The sequence below is a fragment of the Theropithecus gelada genome, chromosome 2 (assembly GCF_003255815.1).
Source record: "Theropithecus gelada isolate Dixy chromosome 2, Tgel_1.0, whole genome shotgun sequence".
Classification (NCBI taxonomy): Eukaryota; Metazoa; Chordata; class Mammalia; order Primates; family Cercopithecidae; genus Theropithecus; species Theropithecus gelada.
The window spans coordinates 28,345,733-28,370,164 of NC_037669.1; the positions used below are offsets into that span (position 1 = coordinate 28,345,733).

At 39.5% G+C, this 24,432-nt stretch overlaps 1 protein-coding gene across 1 annotated transcript in view; it reads left to right on the top strand.

Annotated features, from left to right (window-relative positions):
• HHLA2 (HERV-H LTR-associating 2) overlaps positions 1 to 24,432 on the top strand; it is a 75,163-nt gene that overhangs the window by 27,304 nt on the left and 23,427 nt on the right. The window contains exon 3 of the mRNA XM_025376806.1: positions 4,876 to 4,950. The gene's annotated coding sequence lies outside the window, so the exon portion shown is untranslated. The remainder of the gene's footprint in view (positions 1 to 4,875; positions 4,951 to 24,432) is intronic.

The window sequence follows — 24,432 nt, forward strand, 5'->3', positions numbered from 1 at the left end:
AAAAATTGAAAACAAAAATCCCTTCCCTAAATTTTTATTGAGTTAAGGAGATAAGAAACAAAATTAGAGGCATGTATTTAAGCTGCTGTCTTAACCCAGAAATCCTGAGTGGGCTCATTTCTTCACACCTTGTCAACAATGGGTGCTTTTCCCATTTATTTAGTAAATGGATTTCCCTGAAATCCGTACTATGTTCTAATCGCTTTGACAACTCAGATTATCCATATTATTCGATTCTGGTCTAAACTACTTGTTCATATAACTAAAAGTCTAAAGGACAATTTCATGATTTGTGGCAGATTCTTAAATTTAGCCATTTGGTTTACCCCTAAATTTGCTTCCATTTTTTAGTAGTGCTCTATTGTAATGCAGATGGAAAACATCACAGTGTTCTAAAAGGGAGCTGAAATGAAAATGAATTATCTATACCTATCTCCACTCCACTTATGTGAGGGAAATTGAAAGATAATCACTTCATGGGTATCCATTTAAAATAAAAGCCACTTTTCTTTTCTTATTGGTTGTGAAAATTCAACCCATCTTTGGAACAAATTTAGCAGTGATTTACAATTTTTGGTTAAAAATGCCAGACTTAAGATTTCCAAATGCAATCCTTTGTTAGAAAACAATGATTTCATCAAATGGTGACTCTGCTTTGTCTTACTAGTTAATTCACAGGTTGGTGAATCTTTATATTATTAAATGTAATTCAAAGGTTATTTTCACAGTAAAAGCATACAGAGAAAAATTAGCCCCTGCCTCTCATAAATACCAGAGTCCTAGTCTCCCCTCTCAGAGGCAGTGGGCTAGATTAAATTTATTATTACATATGTTTTGAGAAATGATTTATGTGAGTACAAGCATGTATATGAGTATGTGAGCTTTTTTCATATAACAAGAGCATACCATTTTTTCTGTTCCATGCCTTGTTTTATTAACTATACATTTCTGAAGGTTTTACTATATCAGCACATTTAGATCTTCCTTATACTTTTAATATTTTTGTGAAAATAGAATAAATACAGAGAAGTGCACAAAATATAGCTAAATGAATCAACACAAAACAAAAGCCCATGAGATAACCACCTGGTTTGCCAGGCAATCAAGCACGCCTAGGCTTTCACGAGGCTCCTTCATTTCCCCTCCAAGCCACTACCTTCTCTCTCTCTGTCAAAGGAAAACACTTTCTAGCTTCTATGGTAATCCTGTCCTTGCTTTTTTTTAGTATTATACCTAAGTATGCATCCTTAAACAGTACAGTTAAGTTTTGCCTGTTTTCAGAATGTCAAGTAATTCAAATCATACAGTATGAGTTATTTTGTGTCTGACTTACTCAGTGCTTTCTATTCATCTCATCTATTCTAGGGCTTTTATATGCTCCAAAATTTTCCTTCCTTCTGGGCCTTGCTGCAAATTTGTAATTCTGTTTTTCCCCCTACCTCTTTAGAAATTATACATTCTATAATTCTTTTACTTATGAACCACAAAATTATGATATACCTCATTGGTTCTTAAAATCTTACGTTAATTGGTACTTTATACTTTTCATGGGCAATGAAAAGATTCTATATTCCTTTTAGATAGCTCACTATTTTTTAGCCCCTTCTAAAGCCTTAAGCCATTATTGGGTACTTTACTTCTGTCTTTAAAATATGAATGTCAGTGTGTTTTATTTATGTTTAAAATTCTTATATTTAAAACCTTATTATTGTCATTAATCTCATTTATTTTTTTACAAAGACATTTATTCAGTGTCGTGCTCAGACTATTAGATTTAGAAATATACAGCATGGGTGCAAAAAACAAAAAACTACATAAACCCTATGTTGGAATGCTTTCAACTTTCCACAAACAGAAACTAAAATAACCTCTTATGCAATTAGTCACAAATACAGTTCTTCAGTTTTTTGCTGATACACGTGAGTATTGTCTTAAATGTGTCTTCTTTGCAGCAGCTAGGCCCTGTCACCACTGTGCTTGGCTGAATTCACAAATCTATTGTAACCTGTACCTCACCTGTCACTTCTCTGGCTCTCCTCTCCTGTTAAGCTTTGCTTCCTGGCAATAATTAAAACCTTCTGCTACGATTGCTACTGGGACCATCATAGCCATCTTGGTTTTGTAGTTTGGCAAAGTATTGGCCTCCCCCACCATAGGAACCAGAGTTTCTGCCTGGTTCCCTACCTTCATAGGCCCAAAATTTGAAGATTGATTATTACAATTGCCAAAAACCATTATAGCTTTCTCTACCTTCAAAACTGTTTCTATCTACCGAATCTACAATAGCCATGCCCACAGCCGCCATATCTACCACCACCGTGGCTGCCACCAAAACCACCACAACCACTGAAGTTTCTGCTACTACCAAAGTTGGCATTCCTACCAAAACTACCTCCACGACCACCACTTATATCTCTAGAACTACTTTGACCTCTTTGGCCGGATGAAGCACTAGCCATATCTTGCTTCAATAAGGCTTTCCTTGTTTCACAATTATGGCCATTCACAGGATGGTATTTCTGAATGACAATATTATTCAGGGAGTCACAGTCATCAAAAGTTATGAAAGCAAAGCCTCTCACCGCTGCCTCAGTCAGTCATGAGTTCAATCACTTTAATTTCCCATAGTGCTCAAAATAATTTCTTAGGTGATGGTCTTCAGTGTCTTTTTTTAATGCCACTACAATCTCTTTCACAGTTAAGTGGTTACTGGGTCTCTGAAGATCTTCATTTGAGACAGCCCTGTTTGGTTCCACAACTCTTCCATCCACCTTGTATGGTGTATTCATCCATTTTCATGCTGCTGATAAAGACATACTCAAGACTGGGTAATTTATAAAGAAAAAGAGGTTTAATGAACTTACAGTTCAACATGGCTGGGAAGGCCTCACAATCATGGCAGAAGATGAAAGGCACATCTTACATGGCAGCAAGCAAAGAACAAATGAGAACCAAGCAAAAGGAGTTTCCCTTTACAAACCATGAGATCTCGTGAGACTTACGCACTACCACGAGAACAGTATGGGGAAAACTGCCCCCATGAATCAGTTATCTCCCACTGAGTCCCTTCCATAACATGTGGGAATTATGGGAGCTACAATTCAAGATAAGATTTGGGTGGGGGTACAGCCAAATCATGTAAGATGACTTTGCATTCATGGCTATATCCAACTCCATGGTGACATATGGGACAACCCAAAACCCCTGGAGTGCTTGGTGTTTGAGTCTCTCATTGCTACACAGTCCGTGAGAGTTCCCATTGCTCAGAATGGCTCTAGAAATGCTCATCAGTTATTTCGAAGATCAACCGTGTGAGGAAAAGTTTCTGCAGCTGTTCAGGCTTTTTAGGAGACTCTGACTTAGACATGGCTGCTATGGAAAGAGAGACTTCAGTGACGCTTCTGCAGCAACATCCCTGGGGAGAAAGCTAGTCTACTTATTTAAATTTGCCCTATATTCATAGCTCTTTATCCCTTCCTGAATTTGAGCTTCCCCTGCCCTATATTCATAGCTCTTCATCCCTTCCTGAATTTGAGCTTCCCCCGGTATCATTTTCCTTCTACCTGAAAAACACGCCTGTAGCATTTCACTTAGTGCAGTTCTGCTGGTTTCAAATTATGTTTTGTGTGTCTAAGAATTATTTCACTTTATTCTTGAAATCTTTTTGCTACAATTTTGGGTTGGAAGTTATAATTTGGGGGTTGCAATTTTGGGTTGGAAGTCATTTTCTTTCATCACTTTGAAGAAATTTTTCTCTCATCTTTGGCTTCTATTCCCTCTGTTTAAAAGGCAGGTATTTGCCTAATTGTTGCTCTTTTGAAGGCAACCTGCCTTTTTTGTTGTGCCTTCTGACTGCTTTAAAAGTTTCTTTCTCTTTGGTTTTTAACATTTTCAGTGAGGTACCTGGTTGTTTATCTTGTTTGAGGTTTATAGGGCTTCTTGAATCTGTGAATAAATGTCTTTCAGTTTTGGAAAATTGTCCTTCATTATTTCTTCAAATAATTCCTACACATTCTCTTTTCTTTTTCTTAGGATTTCACTTATGCCTTCTCACTGTGTCCTCTGTTTCTCATCTTTCTTTCTAATGTTTCCATCCTTTTGTTTCTCTTTGCTTCATTCTGAATACTTTCTTACAGATCAATATCCAGGGTACTTGTTCTCTTTAACTGTCTAGTAGGCTGTTAAATCAATCTTCTGTTGCTAATTTCAGTTATTTCCCAGTTCTTGTAGTTTCTGTTTGGTTCTTTATCATGGTTTTCAGCTCTCTGCCAAAATTGTCTATCTTGTCTTGTCTCTTTGAACAAAAAAAGTATGGTTAAAGTCTATATCTAAAAACTAACATCTGAAGTGCATGTGAGTTTTATTTTCAGTTATCTGTTTGATTGTTTTCTTGTCTCCAAGTGCCTGGCTATTTTTTACTGTGTGTCAGACATTGTATTTGCAAAAATGTTGTAGAGGCTGGCACGGTGGCTCATGCTGTAATCTCAGCACTTTGGGAGGCTGAGGTAGGTGGATCACCTGAAGTCAGGGGTTCGAGACCAGCCTGGCCAACATGGTGAAAACCTGTCTCTACTAAAAATACAAAAATTAGCAGGACATGGTGGCAGGTGCCTGTAGTCCCAGCTGCCTGGGAGACTGAGGTGGGAGAATCACTTGAACCCGAGAGGCAGAGGCTGCAGTGAGCTGAGATCATGCCACTACACTCTAGCCTGGGCAACAGAATGAGACCCTGTCTCAAAGAAAAAAAAAAAAAGTTGTAGAAGTAATTTTCAGCTTGGTATAATATTTTCTTCCAAAGGGAATTTGTTTTTATTTTGCTAGTCATCTGGGGCATTGATACTCTGGGATTACCTTAATCTAATTTTATCCACACAGCATGTAGAATACTAACCCTGCACAGATTGTGATGGTGATGTAGAATATACTAAAGCCTAGAAAGCACCTCTTCTGGTAAGTAGGGAGATACACAATGAGGTTTCAGTATTTTCTGTGCAGCTATTTATTTGAAAATTACTACATGACCAGGAAACATTTCAATTGCTTTGCAAATATTATTAACGTAATTCTTATAACAGTGATTTGGAGGTGAATATTATTATCCCTGTTACTAGATGTGAAACTGAGGCAAAAAGGAGTTAGGTAACTTGGACAACAGTACACAGCTTTAAATAGACCTGGGCTTTGAATCCAAGTAGTAAGACATGATGCTGTTGAGGTGAATTTAGACTTTGCACACTATATTATTCTGAGAAATGGTAAATTTTGGAATTATGGGGGAGGGCAGTTAGGAGTGGCATTTTTTATTTTGATAATTATAAATTTCAAACTGCATTATCTATGTGCCACTTTGATAGTGGTACTGGGGTGTTTAGGAGAAAATTGCAATAGTAGTTGTTATATAGGGAAGGGGACACGCCAGGAAAGATCTCAATTTGTGTTCAGTCATTGCTGCAGTTCAGAATTGGGAGGAGGCGGAATTGTGGATTAAGTGTGGGGTCTCTAAAGACTCTTTTGCACTGAGAGCAGCAGTATGAAGAAATTACATCTTAGAATCAGAGTTTGTGCTGGATTCATGCGTGGGATTTGTTGATTGTGTTTCTCTCTACAATGACTGCTCAGGCTGCTTCAGCATGAACAGTTGGCTCAGTACCCAGAGAGTGTTTGATTAGCTAAGTTAGGATGCAAAAAGCCACACACTATAGAGGAAATTTACCCTGGAATAAATGTAGATCATTTAGTCAAATTGCTATATTCTCAGCATGTTAAGACATCCCTGGGAGAAAATGCCACAGGAGCTTTCGTAGAAGTACAAGTAAACAGAACTTACTTTCCAGGAAACCTGAAAAGCATGACCTAACATGTGATTCAGGATCAGCCAACATGACCTTGGAGGAAAAGAGGTCCTAAAAAAGGAAACATCCTGAGTGAGTCCTGAAACTGATCCTATAGAGGGTTTTATGAGTCAAAACCCTTGGTTGCAAGTGAACAGAAATCAGATTCAAGCCTAATCAGGGGCATAAAAGTGGGGGAGGGGTGGCCAGCACAAATTACTGTCTTTGGCTTGACTACGTTGCATGTCGGTATAAATTTGTGCTTGCTGGAGTTGGAAAGAGAGACCCAAAATGTTTTCAGCAGGTCTACATATACTTTAAAGATTCTGAACTTAAAGGGGAGTGGAGGAATGTATTGGCTCATGATACTGGGAACAACAGGCATGGCACTAATTCACACCTGACTGGGTCCGGTCCAGAGGCTGAAAAATTACCACTGCTGCGCTTGCCTCATCACCCACTTTTGGTGTCTGCCCCTCTCTTTGTGGGTGTGTTAACTTCCGCTGCACCTGTGCTTCTCCCATATTGCTATGGAAGAGGGACACAGGCATCTTTCACTCTTCCTAGATTAGTCAGCCTGGATCAGGTGTTGATGAACAATCTACTACTGCGTAACATATTACTCTAAAAATTAGTAGCTTAAGACAAACATTTATCATCTCAGTTTCTGAGGGACAGGAATATGGGAGCAGCTTAGCTGGCTCATTCTGGCTCAGGGTTTTTAATGGGGTTGCAGTTAAGCTATTGGCCAGGGCTTCCATCATCTGAAGGAGCTGGAGAAAATGCTTCCAAACTCATTCATGTGGCTGTTGGTGGGGAGGATTCAGTTCCTTGCCATTGGGGCTCTCTGTGGGGCTATTCATACAGCATAGCAGCTGACCTCTTCAACAGTGAGTGATCAGAGAGTGAAAGAAACCGAAATGGAAGACCAAAAAGTGTCTCTTATAACCTCATATCGGAAGTGACATATCATAAGTTTTGCGGTATTCTATTAGTTATATGGACCAGCCCTGGTACAGGATGGGAAAGGACTGTATAAGAGTCTGGACCAGGAAGTGATCATCAGGGGCTGTGGTAGGACCACTGCAGGTGCTGTGAAGGCAGAACTCTAAGGTGGCCCCCAAGATTCTCGCCCTCGGTGTACACACTGCGTAATTCTCTCCCTTTTAATGTGGGCTGCACCTGTGAATATGATTGAATAGTTACTGCTTTGATACGGTTACCTTTCATAACAAAGGTAAAGGAATTTTGCAGATATAATTAGCAATAGCAATAGATTTTTGAGTTAACCACACAAGAGATTATTTGGGTAGCCCTGACCAATTCCAATGAGTCCTTTCGCAGAGACTCAAAGACTTAAAGCAGTGGCCCCCTGATGGCCTTGAAAAGAAAACTGCGATGCTGTGAAATGGTGGGTATCTCTAGGGTCTGAGGGCCTCAGTGCTACCTCTGCAAGGAACAGAATTCTGCCAACAGCAAGTGAGCTTGGAAGGGGATCCCAAGCCTCAGATGAGATTGGAATCCTGGCTGACAGTTCGACGGCAGCCTGGTAAAAACCCTGAGTGGAGGACCAAGCTGAGCTGTGCCAAGATGCCTGACCCACAGAGATGGTAAGATAATAAGTGTATGTCATTTACCTGCTAAACTTAGGGCATTTTGTTATTCAGCACAGAAACATGTACAATGCCTGCTTGTGAAAGATAAGGGTTTAAGTGAAGGTCTTCTCTGTCCATCTTTCCTCAAATTGTGAATTGAGGTGAGGTCCCTAAGGAAAGAAAGTGCTGTTAGAGGGACAAGGGGGATGCAAAGGCTGCTAGGCAAACAGTCTACAGCTGCCACAGTTTATTAGGGTGTTTCAAACCTGGGCACTTCAGCCGGTTCGAGACTATGTCATCAAGCCAACAGTGCTCTCCACTGCTGTCTAGAATATTGTTCTCAAAATATGGTCTGTGTACAACCGGTGATGGAACTCTCTGGAGTGTTTGTTAAAATGTAGGCTCCTAGGTCTCACTCCAGATGTATTGACTCAGTCTCTATGGGGATTTGTATTTTATTTATCCTTTCATAGTTTTTATATTTTGAAGATTTTTCAAAATCAAAAAAAGTTGAAGGAAACAGAAGTGTGAGCATTTGTTTGCCTTTCACTGAGGTTCATCCATTGCTAATATTTTATCCCATTTTCTCCTCATATACATATTTATGTATATAATTTTGTTGCAGAACCATTTGAAAGTAAGTTACAGTAATCATGACATTTCACCCCTAAACACTTTAGTAATATAGCCTACAAATAAAAACTACCTCATATAATCACATGCCCTTCTCACACTGTAGAAATGAAACATTGATGTATTAGATAAAATACAGTGAAATTTTTCCCATAGGCCTCAAAATGCCCTTTGGAGTATTGTTTCTCAAATTTTGATCCTTGGACTAGTAGCGTTGCACCACCATATTTTAATAAGAACCCAGTGAGTGACAAGCGCACCCATTTGAGAAGCCCCGTAGCAAGTTTTTGATTGAATATCTAATCAAGGATTGTATTACATCTGGCTATCAAAGTTTTCTTTACTCTTTAGCATCTCTGAGCTAGAATCGTCCATTTTTTCCCTATTCTTTCTTCCTCTGCTGCCTGCCTCCCCCTCCCCATTCTACCTTGATGAAAACAATTGTGAAATTTTAAAACACTCCCATGCTTTTGAAACTAACCACATAAAGTTGTGTAAGTGCTTAATGACTGGTACAAGCAAGATGGAGAGGAATCTTGTGGCAAGCGAGATCACTAAAAGTTGACTGAGGTTTCATGAAAAACGTGGCATTTCTGTAGATCTTAAAATTGTAGACCAAGTTAGTTTCTCTTAACTAACTAGGAAACAAAGGACATTCACTTTAAAAGGTAAGCTGGAGTCAACTGAGGAATTTGGTTCAAAAACAATCAAAATTTTAATTTTTAAAAATAATTTCTGGACTCAGAAAAAATGTTAAAAATAATTTCTGGACTCAGAAAAATGGAGGCTACTTAACTGAGCACAGTTACCTCCAGGCGGTGGGACTAGTGATTTCCAATATTTTAGTGTATTTTATGTAACTCTTTTGTAAAAAGACATTTTTGTAAAATTCTGACTTGCATTATAAATTTCATGTGAGACTTTTCCATAACAGTAAAAATCCAGCATTAAAAATCATTTCATTAATGTACATTTGCATATCATAGTTTTCTTTCTCCCCTGTCATTGGACATGTAAGTTGCTTCCAAATCTTCACTGCAATAAGAAGCCTTGTTCATACAATTATTACATCTCTGATTATTATAACAGAGTCCTAACAGTAGAGTTGCTGAGACAAAGCTTACAATAGACTCAAATTGGGATGTGTGCCCAACTCATGCAGATTCACTTGCAGGCTCTGATAGTGCCATCATTCTCAGTCTTAACCCTAACCATTCTGAGCCAGTAATAGAACATCTGGATTGAAGTTGGGTGAAAAGAAACCTGGAAACCTGACATACAAACAGGGTACTCTCAGGTGAGGACCTGGTGCAAAGATGTCAGGCTTCTAAGCTGGGTTTTGATGTTGCTTCTGCTGTTCCTGTCCTTCCTGAAGCTGGTTTCTGCAGCCCTTCCTTAGGTTGTGTGAGCAACCTTAGACTCCTTCCCTTAAAAATCCATGGTTTCCTTGTTATTGTGGGTTCCTTCCTGTTGCCAACAAAAAAAGAAACCCCAAATAATATTGACGGCAGATTTTATATGATAGACACCTATAGAAAAGTAATATTTGGAGTTAGCCATTGGACTTTATTGGGGCAAAAGGCAGTAAGGCTCCATTCTGTGTTCTAGTGCAGAAATTTAAGAGCTCATGGTAAGTGGTGGCCAAATAGCTAGTCCATTTATCACCCTGAGGCAACTGGGCATCTCTTTGGAAGTGAAACTTTGGGTGTCTGGATAGCTGATGCCAAAATGAAGAGAATGGAGGCTGATGAAGCACCCCAACTTCATAAATTATGTGGCTAATTCTGGTCCAGAGTCACATAGTCATTAAGTAGAGGTGACATGATTCAAACCCACACAATCTCATGTCATAACCTTAGTTTTCAACCACTTATTTTTATTCTCTTGCAAAAAGCAGCAAAGTCTCCTTTATATGAAAAGAAGTGAATGCCAATGGCTCCTACCCATAGAATTGTCAGATGTAGCAATTAAAAATACAAGATTCCCAGTTAAATTTGAATTTCAGTATAAGTATGTCTGAGGTATTGCCTGGGATATACTTGTACTAAAAAAATTATTAGTTTATCTGAATTCAAATTCAACTGGACATTCTGGACTTTATCTTGCAATCCTATGTGGTCCAACCCTATATGTCTTTTCAGTGCTGCTCTCTCAGTAACCAAAAAAAAAAAAATTAATTTAAATTCAGCACATACATGCCTCAGAGGATAGAGAGGAAAAAAAATTTTAAGAGGAAATTTCAGAAATTCAGATCTCGCTGAAATCATTGCTATAGTACTCACCAGGTAGTCTGGATTCAATGAGCTAGCCTAGGCAGCCAGCTTTAATTTCAAGTTTGATGGCCTGGTGATAATTTCAAGTTTGATGGCCTGGTGAATGCAAACCATTGTTGAATGCTGTCTTACGCCAGATGACATTGAATTCCTTCCCCTTCATTATGCCAGGGTCTTTTTGACTCAAAAGACTGTAAGAACTAGTATTGGTTTGGATACATGTATGTGTGTGTCTCTGACCCACCTATCTCTCATTCTGTTCTGCTTCAGGGCCCAGAAGAATCTTTTCTTCCCATGGGAAGTAAATTGTGAAGGCAGGCCACAGAATCCTTTAAAATGCACATTACGGTTCTTCATAGGCCAAGACTGCAGCTGGGAGGGTGCAATGAAAATGGGATTTCTAAACGAGCAGAGTTAGGAGGAGTCATGCTGAAAACAGGCAACTGAAGACTCCAAGGGGGTATAGTCACAGATTCAAAGGCAATGCAATAATCAGGGCCCAGGAAATGGTCAGAGAAGCAGAAGTCTCTGGCTTACATTAAACATGAAATCTTTGGGAACCAAACTGATGAGCCAGCCTTTAAGGTCTGTGTTTTATTTTTACTTTTTGATATAAAACAAAACCCAAAACTTTCATCCCCCAAGTGTCATCAGTGTTGTATCAATGCTGAGAAACTAGATGGGAATAAGGTACAAGTATCTGCATATATATCGTTCAGTCTTTTGAAAATAGCCTAGGATGTGGTGTTGCTTCTGATCAACTATTTTAAATGTATGAGGCAAACAAATTACAGCCACTTGGCTCTCCTACTGAAATAGCCTTTTTAAAAAAGGATGGGGAGCTAATTTGTGGATTCAGGAAGTTGCCAAGGATAGACATCCCTATTATGGACTCAGAGACAAACGTTTTAATTATATTCCACAGGGCCTATTATGAGTAACTTTAACTGACCCACAGGTAGAGTCTATCCAGGAAAATAGCATCCACCAAGTATTTACAACAGAGGGGATTTAATTCAGGGAACTGGGAAATGAAATCAAATATGGTGAGGAGTGCAGGTAACAGTAGGGTGTCACTTTCATGCTGGAAGGATGCTATGGGATCCCAGGGGTGAGCTCACTTTATGGAAGCTGGAATGGCAGATCTGCCCATCAGGAGCTTCAGTCATGGAAAAGGTGGCGCTGGTGCCAGAAAAGCTGTCCAGCATGTCATTACTTAATCAGGTGGTGATTCTCACTGCAACTGCTGTTCCACATGTTGTCTCCGCATTGGAGCAAATTAATGCAGTGACTAAGGCAGATCTGAATACTGAATGATTCCTGTGGCAAATCCTAATATAATTGCAATAAAAGTTTCTAGATCTTGGAGAAAGGATTTGTTCCCTTTAGCAAGTAATTATTCTTTTCAGAAAATGTATCTGAGTGAATCAGATAGTACACAGTACATGAAGATGTTTGAGTTTTAGATTCTATGATCGGGGATCCAGGATCCACAACAAAGCCAGGGACAAAGTTGAATGTGCCTGGCCATATTCCATCAAACCCCTAAAGAACAAATGAGTTGCATGAGCGGATTGTTTACATGCCCACTGAGCCCACCATACCACTGTTTCATCTGCAACCTGTGCTTGTGGTCTCATGGGGAGTCCCTTTAACAAGCTATTGAGTACAAAGGATGACTTTTCAGGATAACAACTACCACTGACTATAAGTAGATTTTGCAGCTTTAGAGCCTTTGACAGGGCTAATCCTAAAAGACAATGGAGAAGGGAAAGCCTCCCATTAGGTAGAATATTGGGTAATACATCTCATTGTAACTTTATCTGAATGAAGATGAGGCCTAAAGTCAGGCTCTATAACAAGTTCTTGGGCATGTTGGTCAAGAACATAGAGGAAGACTGACTATAGGATTCAGAAAAAGGATGTGATCATGGAACATTCGAATGGATCCAGAACATGAGACAGTTAAGGAGTACGTTGAGCAAGCATGAAAAGGAGGCTGAACTGACCTGATGGTATGAATGCCTATTCATGCCATTGAGAGCTGCTGCTTCGGTCTTTCTGATGAGCATCCAGATAGAACATGACTGAGGCAGCCACAAAAGTAGCGATAGGGCCTTTGTACAGACTCCACAACACAGCCTTTCCCTCATCAAAGCAGACCATGCTGATACGATAGCTGAGTGATCCATTGTCAACCTTAGAGACCAGCCCACATCTCTGATATGGCATCATAACTAGTAAACACAGTGAACTCCTTGTTGTATTATATCTAGTTGCTCTCATTATGGAAGGGAACAGCATTTCTTTTCCTACTTCCTCCCTGTTGTGCCCTTGCCAGTACTACCAACTGCAAACTTTCCAAATGCTTCATACACTATCTTGTTATCCCATGCAAATTGGCTATGAAAGGAGTTATTTGATCAAAAACAAAGAATGAAGGCAATGGACTAATTAAAATGTAATTCACTGTTTTATGTTCCCTATTTATGAAGTAGTTAGCCTTATGAGATGGTGCAATGGTCACTACAGACAGTGCTGCAATCTCACAGGGGATCTTCTTCCATCTGATGACATAGCTACTTTGTAGAACACTGGTTAGGCTCTGAACTAGTGTTTGAAATAAGAAACACTTTCCCCACAATTAAAAGACATGGATCTAGGAACCAAGGAGAGAGGAGGGACTGATGTATCTAACAATGATAACTAATTAATCTATTCCCAAAATTTTTACTTGCTGTCCCTCTTAGGGTGACCCTTCTCTTGTTAGTACTTAAGGAATGCTTTCATCATGTAATATATACTGTGATTGCTCTAAATTGGAAGCTAAAACTGGTAATTTGGGCTCTTCCTGCTAGGGGACAACAAATGACAGAAAGTGGGATACTGTGTTAGCTAAGGTGACTGACGTTGCCTAGTAAGGGAAGATGAAATACTGCTGTACAAATAGATCTAGGAGGAATGTGAAAGGAACTCTGTGGATCCTTACTTTTCCTCATGTGCTCAGTGGGAAAGATGAATCAAAGATGATTGCCCTTCTATGCACAAGACCACTAGGAACTGGAACAACTCAAGAACCAAGGTTCAGGTTATTCCATTAAAAAAAAAAGCTGAGGGGCTGGCCAAAGGTAAGGAGATTACATTATGGATAATAGCAAAGAGAATACCTAATACTGGTTCTGGCTTGGGGGTAAATGGCAGAAAGAAAGATCTGTTTCCTTGCTTGATGTGTCATGACTTAGTGCAAAATGTTTTCTCTCCATATTTTACAGTGTGCTGGTGACGGTAAAGTATGCCTTTTGGACCAGAGGTTGAAGCAGATTTGAGGGGAAATGGCATTACCAAGAGTAGTACTATTCAAAGTGAGGGGTCTGCAGACTGATGCTGGTGTGTGAACTGTTTATTACTGGTTCATGATAAGAGAAGTGCAGAACTAGAGTATTTAAAATTATGCTGTCAAGGTGGCATTAAAATTTCTATGCCTATTGTATGTAAATTGAGGCTTGCATTTGAAGTTCTTTAATTTCATTTTTCTAGCAATTCATTTTTATTTCATTTTTCCAATGAATTTGTCCATGACAGATTAGAAACAAAAGTTTACTGCTGCTTTGCTACAGATAGTTTGAGAAACACTGATCTTAATGAGCCAGTGGCCTTGTGAAATATATTGTAACTCCCAAGATATAAGCTGCTCAGTTAACTCATTGGTATATTTCTATTCATTCAACTTTGTACAAACATGCAGATTCCACATAGACAAAGATACCTCCACCTAACACCACCTAAATACTCTATGAACAATGGCAAGCTCGCTCGTCTTCACAGTGGCAAGTGACCAAAGTTACCCACAGCTTTCTTGGAATTGTCTGGGCCTTTGCTCTTTTTGGTGCTTGATTGTTCTTCCTTGAGTTCTGGAGTTACCAGTATCCTTCTAATTTCCTTCTTGCTTATGTCCTAAACCTGTTTGTTGCTTGTCACTAAACTCACCTTAAATGATACAAAAGGTGTTGCAATTTTAAAGGCATTTGAAAAATATCACCAAGTTGCTTTCCAGGGACTTAATTATCAGTGTGTGGCCTCACCAATAATATAAGCCACTGTCTCCAGGTATGTTTCTCAGAACTGAATATAAAATGTATATAAGTGTATGTACAAACACACACATACACATATGTATATATGTAGAGATACCTGTCTATATATAGACATATATATCTCTATATCATAGATATCTAGATTTGATATCTATATATCAAATATATATACGTATATGACATTCTGCCAGTTTGGACATTGGGACTTTAAAATATTTCATATATTTGAACATTATTGAAGGTGAAATTTTAGGGATATGAGGTGTCAGTACACTTTTATGTGCAAGTTATAGAAACAAATTTCCAATGCGCTTAAGCAGAGGGATTTTATTAGCATTACATAGAAGGGGAGGTTACTGGGGTAGTTTATAGAATTGAAGTAAGAGGCATGGGAACCAAGTCATGAGGACATGCTTGTTGGGGGCACTCATGTGTGCTCCGGTGCACTTGACTGCTCACCTTCAAGCACTCACCCTCAGCCTTCCTGTTCACTTCTCATCGGTTGGTTTCTTTCTGTTGAAGTTCTCTTTGTGTGGCAGGAATTACTGCTGCCAGTAGTTCCAAATATATGCTTTCTGTCTACAAGCTTAGCAGAAAGAGCTCTTGTTTAATTTGCAGTAGTACTCTGGCCCTTCTTGGATCACATGTCCCCCTCCCACCTTGGACAGGTTGCCATGATTATTCACACCTGGATTATTTAGCCTATCCTTAGATGGAGTGGTAGAGCAGACCATTGTGATCAATGTGGTTAATAGTCCCTCCAGAATGAGATAAAACAGGGAGGGAGAGTTGTCCTGGAGGCAGGATTTCTGGGCATGCCTAAATGTCCTCTACACACTTAGCAAGAGCTCTTGCCTTTTGGGCAGATGGATCACATATTCAAATCAATGTTTTCAGGAGACTAAGATGGCAATGGTACATAAGTAGCTTGATCATATAATTTATCATTCATACGGGGACACTTTTGAAAGTAAAAGAGGCTACTATTAATAATTAATGGAATGCCTGCTTGCCACAGGAAAGCTGAGCAACTGAAAGCAGACAGACGATTTTGGAGTTGTTGCACTAACTTCTGATGTGATACAGATCTAACAGTAGTTATGACTATAAAACTATACATAGTTTTACAATCACTGTCAACCACTGACTGGGAGAAAATAACTTTTTGGAACCAGGGATAAGACTCACAAAAAGGTCAAGATTCACAAAAAGATTAAATCTACACTGAAATAAACTATCGGCTTCTCCATAGTTGGTTCTCAGCGGAATTGCCTTGGGGTGGTGAATCACTGATGTGATCTGTGAGATTTCACAGTAGAGTGGTTAATAGAAGGCCTCAAAGTCATAAGCCCAACTTAATTTAGTCTTGACTTTGCCATTTGTCAATTGTAAGCTTGAGTAAGTTCTTAACCTCTCTGAACCTCAATGTCTTCATCTATAAAATGGAAATTATAATACTTTATGTGATTGTGCCTAGAATTATGGTGTATTACTATATGCTATATTAGTATATAGTACATAATATATATGTAATGCATATATTAGTATATGTTTAGTAATACTGAAAGGTTAGCATTAATACTACCAAAAGGGTTAATAAGATGCAGGAGAAAAAAGAAAATTATTGATTTTCTTTTAGCAGGTAAAATCTCCTATTAAACACTGTTCATTGATTCTTTCTTCCATCTTTTTTTACTTACGTGATCTGCTCCTCTGATCTGACAAACTTACCACAAGTACAAAAGAACACCCCATTTGTTGGCCAGGGAGGAGTGGCCGGACCTCTCTCATTTGGGTTAAGGATGTCTTTGGTTTGTCAGTGGTGTCACTTGGTGCCCTTCAAAAATAGCTTTAGAATTGGTAAGAAAGAAAAATCTGGTTCAAAGGACTTTAAATAGTGAGCATGGAGTGAGCCGTGGCAACAGATGTGGCCCCAAATAAAACTTGGAAGGTAAAGGTAGATGGGAATTAGGATCATAACTAGAGGGGACATCAGGGTCAAGGAGTGTTACTCAGTGTGTGGGAGCCTGGGGAAAGAGCCCCTCTGTGAAGGGCCAGGCAGATTAGGAGGAGGGCTAAGGTTTAGGGAAAGATAGGAAGAGAGAAAATTGAGGCAAGGAGGAATTACCAGAGATGGGTTAAATAGGGAGGAGAGTAGATGACAGAATTTCTGTTTCTCAAAGAAGGTGGTAGCTGATCTTTGGACAGTAAGAGATTGGAAGCCAAAGGAGATTCGTTCTATAGTGACTCATGCTGGGCCTGGATCTCACTGCCTGAGCAGATGGGGGCATGGGTAAAGATGCCCCACTTAAAGAAATCTTCTTACCCTATAAATCGCTCAGCATTGGTTACACATGCCCCTCTCTTGCCTAAATTTGCCAGTCTTTACTAAACTCAGAAAACTTCCTTGGAGAATTTCTAGTTATAGAAACAAATAGAACTGAACAAAGGTTGACCTACATGGTATATCTGGGCAGCTTGATTTATATGAACAGACCAACATACCCATCTGTTCAAATGCATCAAACTCAAGTTCTCTGTATTTGAAAGTCTATATACCAAATTAAAGCTTTTATATTGTCCCTTCTTTAGTCTTACCTTTAGTGTTGAATTTATAAAGTTAAGGCATTGAAATACATATAGTTATGTCATAAGATGTCAAATTCACTTTTCCTACAAATATTGAAGTCCCAGCTATCTACTCTCAAGTTATTTTATTCCCTTATAGCCTTATTTTTAAAGGTCTCTTGAAAACAAGGATTTATTCTTTTTTTTTTTTCTTTGAAGGAAATAAAGAAACAGGGGTCCTGGAAAGTAAAATAGCTAGCCAAACTCTTTTCCAAACTCTTTTCTTTTTCCTTTCTTTCTCTCTTTCCTTCCTTTCTTTTTCTTTTTTCTTCTTTTTTTTTTTTTTTTAGATGGAATCTTGTTCTGTTGCCCAGGCTGGAGTGCAGTGGTGCAATCTTGGCTCACTGCAACCTCCGCCTCCCAGGTTCAAGCAATTCTCATGCCTCAGACTCCTGAGTAGCTGGGATCACAGGTGCTCGCCACCACACCCGGCTAATTTTTGTATTTTCAGTAGAGAAGGGGTTTCACCACATTGGCCAGGCTGGTCTCCAACTGCTGACCTCAGGTGATCCACCCGCCTCAGCCTCCCAAACTGCTGGGATTACAGGGATGAGCCACCATGCCCAGCCTCCAACTCTTTTCTTGTATAAAAGAAAATTCCCACATTTGCAAGATAATGCTTCAGTTAATAGTCAGTGTTTTCTTTTTAATGTTGACACTAAAAATAAATAGGAATTTTTAAGTTAACATGGTTTTTCTGTCAGAAAACTCCTATAAAAACCATAAGGCACATTAAACTTACTACAAACTTCCAATGGCTCACAACTAACGTTTGTTTTAGCTTCAAGATTAAAAGTGTTTTTGCTACCATTACTAAGTAAATGTGTGTCTCTTACATTTTACATTACTCTGTTAAAATATAACACATCTTCTTTCAACGTTTTGTTGTGAAAGGAGACATTTGGTGTTCATTGATGTATTTATTTAAACAAACAAAAAAACAGAGCCCAGTTCTTGTGTCAGTAGCTCTTCATCCCTTAGTTTTCTTAATTAATTATCTTCATTTTGTGTTACTTTGGAATGTCTGGAGACATTTGAAAATCCAACTCACAGTAGTTTAAATGTATTACTTAATTAACAGGAAGACTAGAGGTAGAGGCCTCAGCACAGACAGGAGCAGACTCAACAGTGTCATCACAGACCCAGCTTCTTTCCATCCATCTGCTCTGTCATCCTTATTACTGTGACTTCTTAATCCTCCTACTTGTTTCCTCACAACTGTAAGATGGCAGCTCTAGCTCCAGACATCAAATCAATGCTCTGAAAGTAGAGGGAAGGGGTTTGCCATCATGTTCTGCTCTTGCATCCAATTTAGAGGCTCTCACTTCCATCCCAAGTCAGACATGCTCATCTCATTTACATTTCTGGACACTTTGTCAGTTCTTTTCAATATAGGCAGTCGCGTCCTGAAACACAGCTTGACAGAGGAGTCGTTAGCAAGGAAGCAGAGAAATGGTACTGGTATCTGTCACAGTGTCCTTCCAAATTTAATCATCTTCTACTAAAGTCTTCTTTTAATGGTATTCTATTACATTTAGCTAGTTGATGCTTCTCGGCTGGCTCCCTTTTTTTTTTTTTTTCCATGAGATGGACCTTTACTCTTGTCACCCAGGCTGGAGTGCAATGGCATGCTCTCAGCTTACTGCAACCTCCAACTCCCAGGTTCAAGTGATTCTCCTGCCTCAGCCTCCTGAGTAGCTGGGATTACAGGCACCCACCACAATGTCTGGCTTATTTTTTTTGTATTTTCAGTAGAGACGGGGTTTCACCATGTTTGCCAGGCTGGCCTTGAGCTCCTAACCTGAGATGATCCACCCACCTCTGCCTCCCAAAGTGCTGGGATTACAGGCGTGAGCCACTGCGCCCAGCCTGGCTCCTTTTACTCAACCACTGTAATCCCACTGGTGTGATCTTTCTAAAACACAACCTGACTTCATCATTAGCTTTCTAGTGTGGCTTAAAATAATGGTCACGATCTACTCCTGGTACATCTTTCCAGCATTTTCTCTTCCATGTGGCCTGCTGGGCATTATTATCATCATATAGGATTTAGGTTCTCTCTTGCTGCTGCATCTTTGTTCTATTGTCTGTCCAGAATAACCTTCTAGTCTTCCTTATAGGCCAGTGTCTCTTTGTCCCTCAAACCTAATGCTTTGAGAGGTCTTCCTTAACATCCTGCCCCTTCCAAGCTCAAGCGTCTTTCCTGTGTCCTTCCACAGCACCTGGTGAGAGTCCTTCTTTCTGCCTGCACCTCTGTATTATGATTTGTTTGTTTATGTAATTCACCTGTCTTTTGCTGCCAGATGGAGCTTTCTGAGATAAGGGACTGACTCATCCCTGTACAGTTTGTGACCCATAGGTGATGCTGAAATCATATATTTTTAATGGCAGAAAGGATGTTAAAACTTTCCGGATGACAGTGTGAGGTACCATACAAAGAATGACCTAGCCCTGTTCCCTAGGAGGTCAAGATAAGTTAGAGGGCATTTTATTTTCTCTTGTTTCTCAGAACTTGAACCTTTCCTGGCTCTAACTTAGGTATGGATTGTGAGTAGAAGACAAGGCTGCTGAAGCAATGAAGCTTTGCAAACCAAAGTTATTTGGAAGAATTGACTCTGAGTACCAAAACTCACTGGTACAAAGCCAACATGATAACCACTGTACTTAGGAAATGACTCACTGAATTGCATACACAGAACTAGGCCAGGAGATTTTCTTTTATTGTATACCAGCTAGTCAGGGTAGCAACCACTTTAAATTCTGCAGACTGATAGCCACTAATTCAGATGTACATAGGCAGAAGTACTTGATAGAACGCAGTCTATTATAAAGTATCACTTAATAAAAGCTCTAAGTAGTCTATGCAGGTAGGAGTAAGTCTTATAAAGATTAGGTTTGCCTGTTCTCCACACCAATTCCTTGATTCCGATATTCAGTTACAGGTCGCCCGCCCCAGCACCTTCCTATGTAGATACAAGTAGGTGTTCTTTACTTCTAGATTTGAAACGATGACAAAGGGATTGAGTGGGAATGATTAATCTCATACTGGGGAATGATGATTGCTGGATGTATCACTTACCACACAGTAGATGTATTTAAATGTAACAGCTGTAACCAGCATAGGATGGAATTCTGATATCAGGCATAGGTGATAAACTTAAATCAACATTGGAAAAGTAGTTTCCAGCTTCTAATTCAGTGTAGTCCAGATGTTTTGACCCCACATACTGTTGATCCTCCTCAATGTTACAGAAATTTGGTCTCACATTATCTGTGTTGAGAGTTCACCGTATCATTGTAGAACTTTCATTATTTCACTGGAAGTCCTTACATCTGACATAATCAGATGTGTCTAATTAAAAAACTAGTTAGTCTAGCTAAGAAAAAGTTATTCAGATTATACATTTTGAAATTTTTAAACCTAAACATACAAGTCCACTCATTTTCTAGTCTTTTGGGGAAAACAGAGCCAAAGCCTTCTCCTGAGTATGGTGCCACTGTTTGATTATTTTTTTCTGTATCCATAGAACAAGCTAAATCAATAATGCATTATTCAGTATTTCCAGTTTTTGTTTCTTAAAAATGGCCAGAAACCTTTGCATTCAAATATGTACAAAAAAGTCCAGTTCTTTACTCTTACAATTGACTTTGAATCTTTTGCCATTGTCTCTCCCACACCTAATACAATTTAACTGATTTTTTTTCATCTTTTTTGTGATTTGCTTTTATTTAGCTTTTCCAAAGCATTCATCTTATTCAATTAGTCACTGAAGATATATCACGTTTGGTCTTGTCCTCCCATTTAATCAATGAACATAACATTTTGTTAAATTATTTGATGATAACCCATGGAACTGCAGGGGGTGGAGGTGCACAGAAAGAGCACACTGGCTTTCCAGAAGCACTTGGTGTGCCATGGGCATCTAGCAATATGTTTTACAGAGAAAAAGGTAACTATTTTCAAGAAGTCCTTGGCCTTACATGTGCACATGTTCAGCACCAACTTTATTTAATGGAGTTCTGTTCAATTGCTCACTACCTTGGTGTACTCGACAAAATGCCTGCTGTCTGCCATGTTAACCCTGGCAATTTCTTTTGTCTGTTTTCTTGGCTTTGCAGCATTCTTGCTAAACAACAACAACAACAACAAAACCCCACTCTGTCAAGCTATATTCTGATATAGAGAGCTATTAAGGAGGATTATATTATCTACCCTTTTGACAAGAAGAAACAATTCGTGATTGAAGGCTGAGCTGGAAAATGGTCCCTGGAAGCACGAGTAGTTCCCTGGACCCCCTTGTGTAATGTGGATTCCTGTACAAGTGCATCATCTTGGGCTCTCCTTCCAGGGAACCAACCCCTCCTGAGATGGGGATTTGAGGGCAAGTAAAGAGAGGGAGTGTTCTCATTAACTGTATGAAACCTGTAAGGAAGAGTGGGAAGCAGGATGACACAGAGAAAGACACTAAGAAAGAATGTGGCTTCAGGTGAAGGCTCAGCCTGAATCCAAGGGAGCTCTGGGCTATAGGATGTTTCTTGCCTTGAAGCCACCACTGGGGCAGGGAGTTGCAAAGCAACGTCACCTGAGAACTGCAGCTTCCATCGTCCAAGTACAATCCTCCAAAGAAGGTTGAAGTTATGTGAGCAGGTAGCAGCAGCTAAGCAACACGTGCATGAAAACTAAATTGATAAAAGCAGTAAAAGGGGATCTGTGTAGGTGATTAACTGCAAATTCACAGAATATCAGATAGTAAATGTGTGGTAGTTTTTAAATAGCTACTTTTATTGGACCCAATTTATGAGCCTCCCTAAATTTTCTGGGTTTCTCCTGTCTCTTGGGCCCTCAACTGGTTAGACAGAAAGAGACCAGGCCCAGTTTCCAAATGTCACCAGCTGACCCATCTCCTCTGGGAAAGCCAGCTTCAACATGTCTTCCATCATGCCTTCCACCATGGAAAGTACAGCAGCTGCAGAGTCCAGACATGACCCAAGGAAACACACAGACTGCGGTTTCACCTTTCCTCTGTTTCCAGACTCAAACACAAAGTGTCATACAGTTAAAATGCCATACAGTAAGGCATGGCATTTGGCTTTTGTAGTGGTTGTCCCAGGGGGCCATAGCCACAACCAGGAAGAGGATAGGAGTTAATGCCCATGGGGGAAACTTTAACCAATGCGGGCAACTTATAGATAAATTCCTTTTTGCTCTCTTCCTCTGATGGTTTGTTTTGAGCTGCTGTGCTTCTGTAGAGCATGTCTAGAGATTGTCCCTCGTGACTGAGCAAGTGGCTCTGTTTTCCATTTTGAATCTGTGGCTGGCAAAGCAAGCACCACCTAGTATGTGCTTTTCATTGTTCCTTGTTTCACTTCCCCTTTTCTCTCACTCTTCCTGCCCTGCAATTGTACCTTCTCACCTCCCCCAAAACGTGTTAGCACATAATCTTAGCCTGATTTCCAAAATCAACAACAACAACAACAAAAAGACCCCACTAAAACAGAACCATAGGCAAAGACAGCACCCCTAGAGATCAAAGTTTCAGTACATGTATAAATCCCCTAAATGGTGGGATTTCACTGTAAAACATCAGGAGAGATATTTTGAGTAAAGAGAGGGTAATCCTGAAATTGTTCTTTTGTTCTTTTTCTGTCTAAACAGTCACTCCTATTAAAATCTAAGTGGATGCTAAGGAGCATCCCCAGGATGCTACAAAGGTTTTCCTTTGTTAAGATGTCTTTTACAAACTAGCTCGGTGTCATGAGCACTGTGGTGAAGCACGGAAAGTAAAAACAAGGCAGAGGAGAATGTAGCATCCTAGAAGCTGCTTTTCCTCGAAGGAATGCAGAACATTCATGAACTGGCATAATGATGAGAGTGATGCAAAACATTCTTCTTTTTCAGAAGAGAATTGACTTGTTCTATGGTTCTGGTCAGATTGAGACCAGCAATTATGAGGCCAGGACTAGTCTTTTAAAAAAATATTGGCAGATAACATTATATATTTTTATCGTGTACAACATGATGTTGTGAAGTACATATACATTGTAAAATGGTTTTGAGCGTTACTAATGTGCAGGCTAGAGAATCTGTCCCAACCGCAAGTGATGTTTGCATCATCATTGTCACAATTAGTACTGATGGCTGTGGTCAATTTAGTCTGGAGCTATTAAGATGGGTATGGGGGAGTTGTTCTGTTTTCGCTATTTTATGCTTGTAGAAATGGCCTCAATTTTCTCTTCTGTCTGATTAGTCTTAGCATATGGATTTCTTTTTTGCCATATTCTATTGCAGAGGCTGCCTCTCTCTGCTTTTCTCCCTCACATCTGGAATCAAGCCAAAAGCACCAGAACAAGATGCTTCTCACATTTGAGCCCTTTTGTAAGGGTGCTGATTGCAACTTGGGTAACTTCAGTATAATCTAAGGTGGAAGCTTTCTGCTGCTTTTGGGGAAAAAATAAATGTCTAAAAATAAAACCTAGGCATAAAAATAGGGCCAAATACTCATTAACTGCCTCACTTAGCTGAACGCTGAAATTATTTCAACAGCACTAAATCAAGCCTTTGTGTAGAAGAGGTTGGGTATCTTTTTTATCCATAGTACTTTATCTTAGATGTTAAATGGGTTACTGTAATTTCTAACTTTATTCAAAACATGAGTTAAATAGTCCTCAGAGACTCAATTTTTGGCTTATGTTCATGCTGACCCTTGACTTGGAGCACTTGTGTTCACAGGCCTCCAGGAATGTATTTTGTGGGCTGCTGTGGGAAAGGATGGGGGGACAGACAGGACCAGGAGCAGAGTATTCAAGGCTTGGGATGCTAGGGTTAAGAATTTGGATCTTACTCTCGGTGTGGTGGGAAGCCACTAGAGGGATTTAATTAGAAGAATATTACAGAATGACTTCTTTGTTAAAAATATGACTCCTGACTGCTGTATTGACAGTGGATTGGAAGGAGACAATAGTAGGAAAAGGGTAACCAGCCAAATGCCTGTTTATAGATATCCAGGGATGAAGGGATAGTGGCTTTCGAGCAGGATTGAAATATAGTTGGAGAGAAGTAGACAAATAATGGAGTTTATCTAATTCATTAACAACAAAAAGACTGGTTAATAGACTAGATATGGGGCATGAGAGAATGGAAGAGTCAAGACTGATTTCTAAGTTTCTGGCCCAAACAACTGGAAGAATTTGGTACTAGTTGAGATGAAGACTGGAGAAAGAACAGGATAGTTTTTGATGTTTTGTTGTGTTTGGGGTGGGTCATAGAGCAATGGAAAAGGGAATGAGGTTGAAATGGTTCATGTTAACTTTGGGAATCTAAATGAATAGTTCAGAAGAATAGTTGAACGTATGACCTTGACCCAGTAGATAAGTTTGA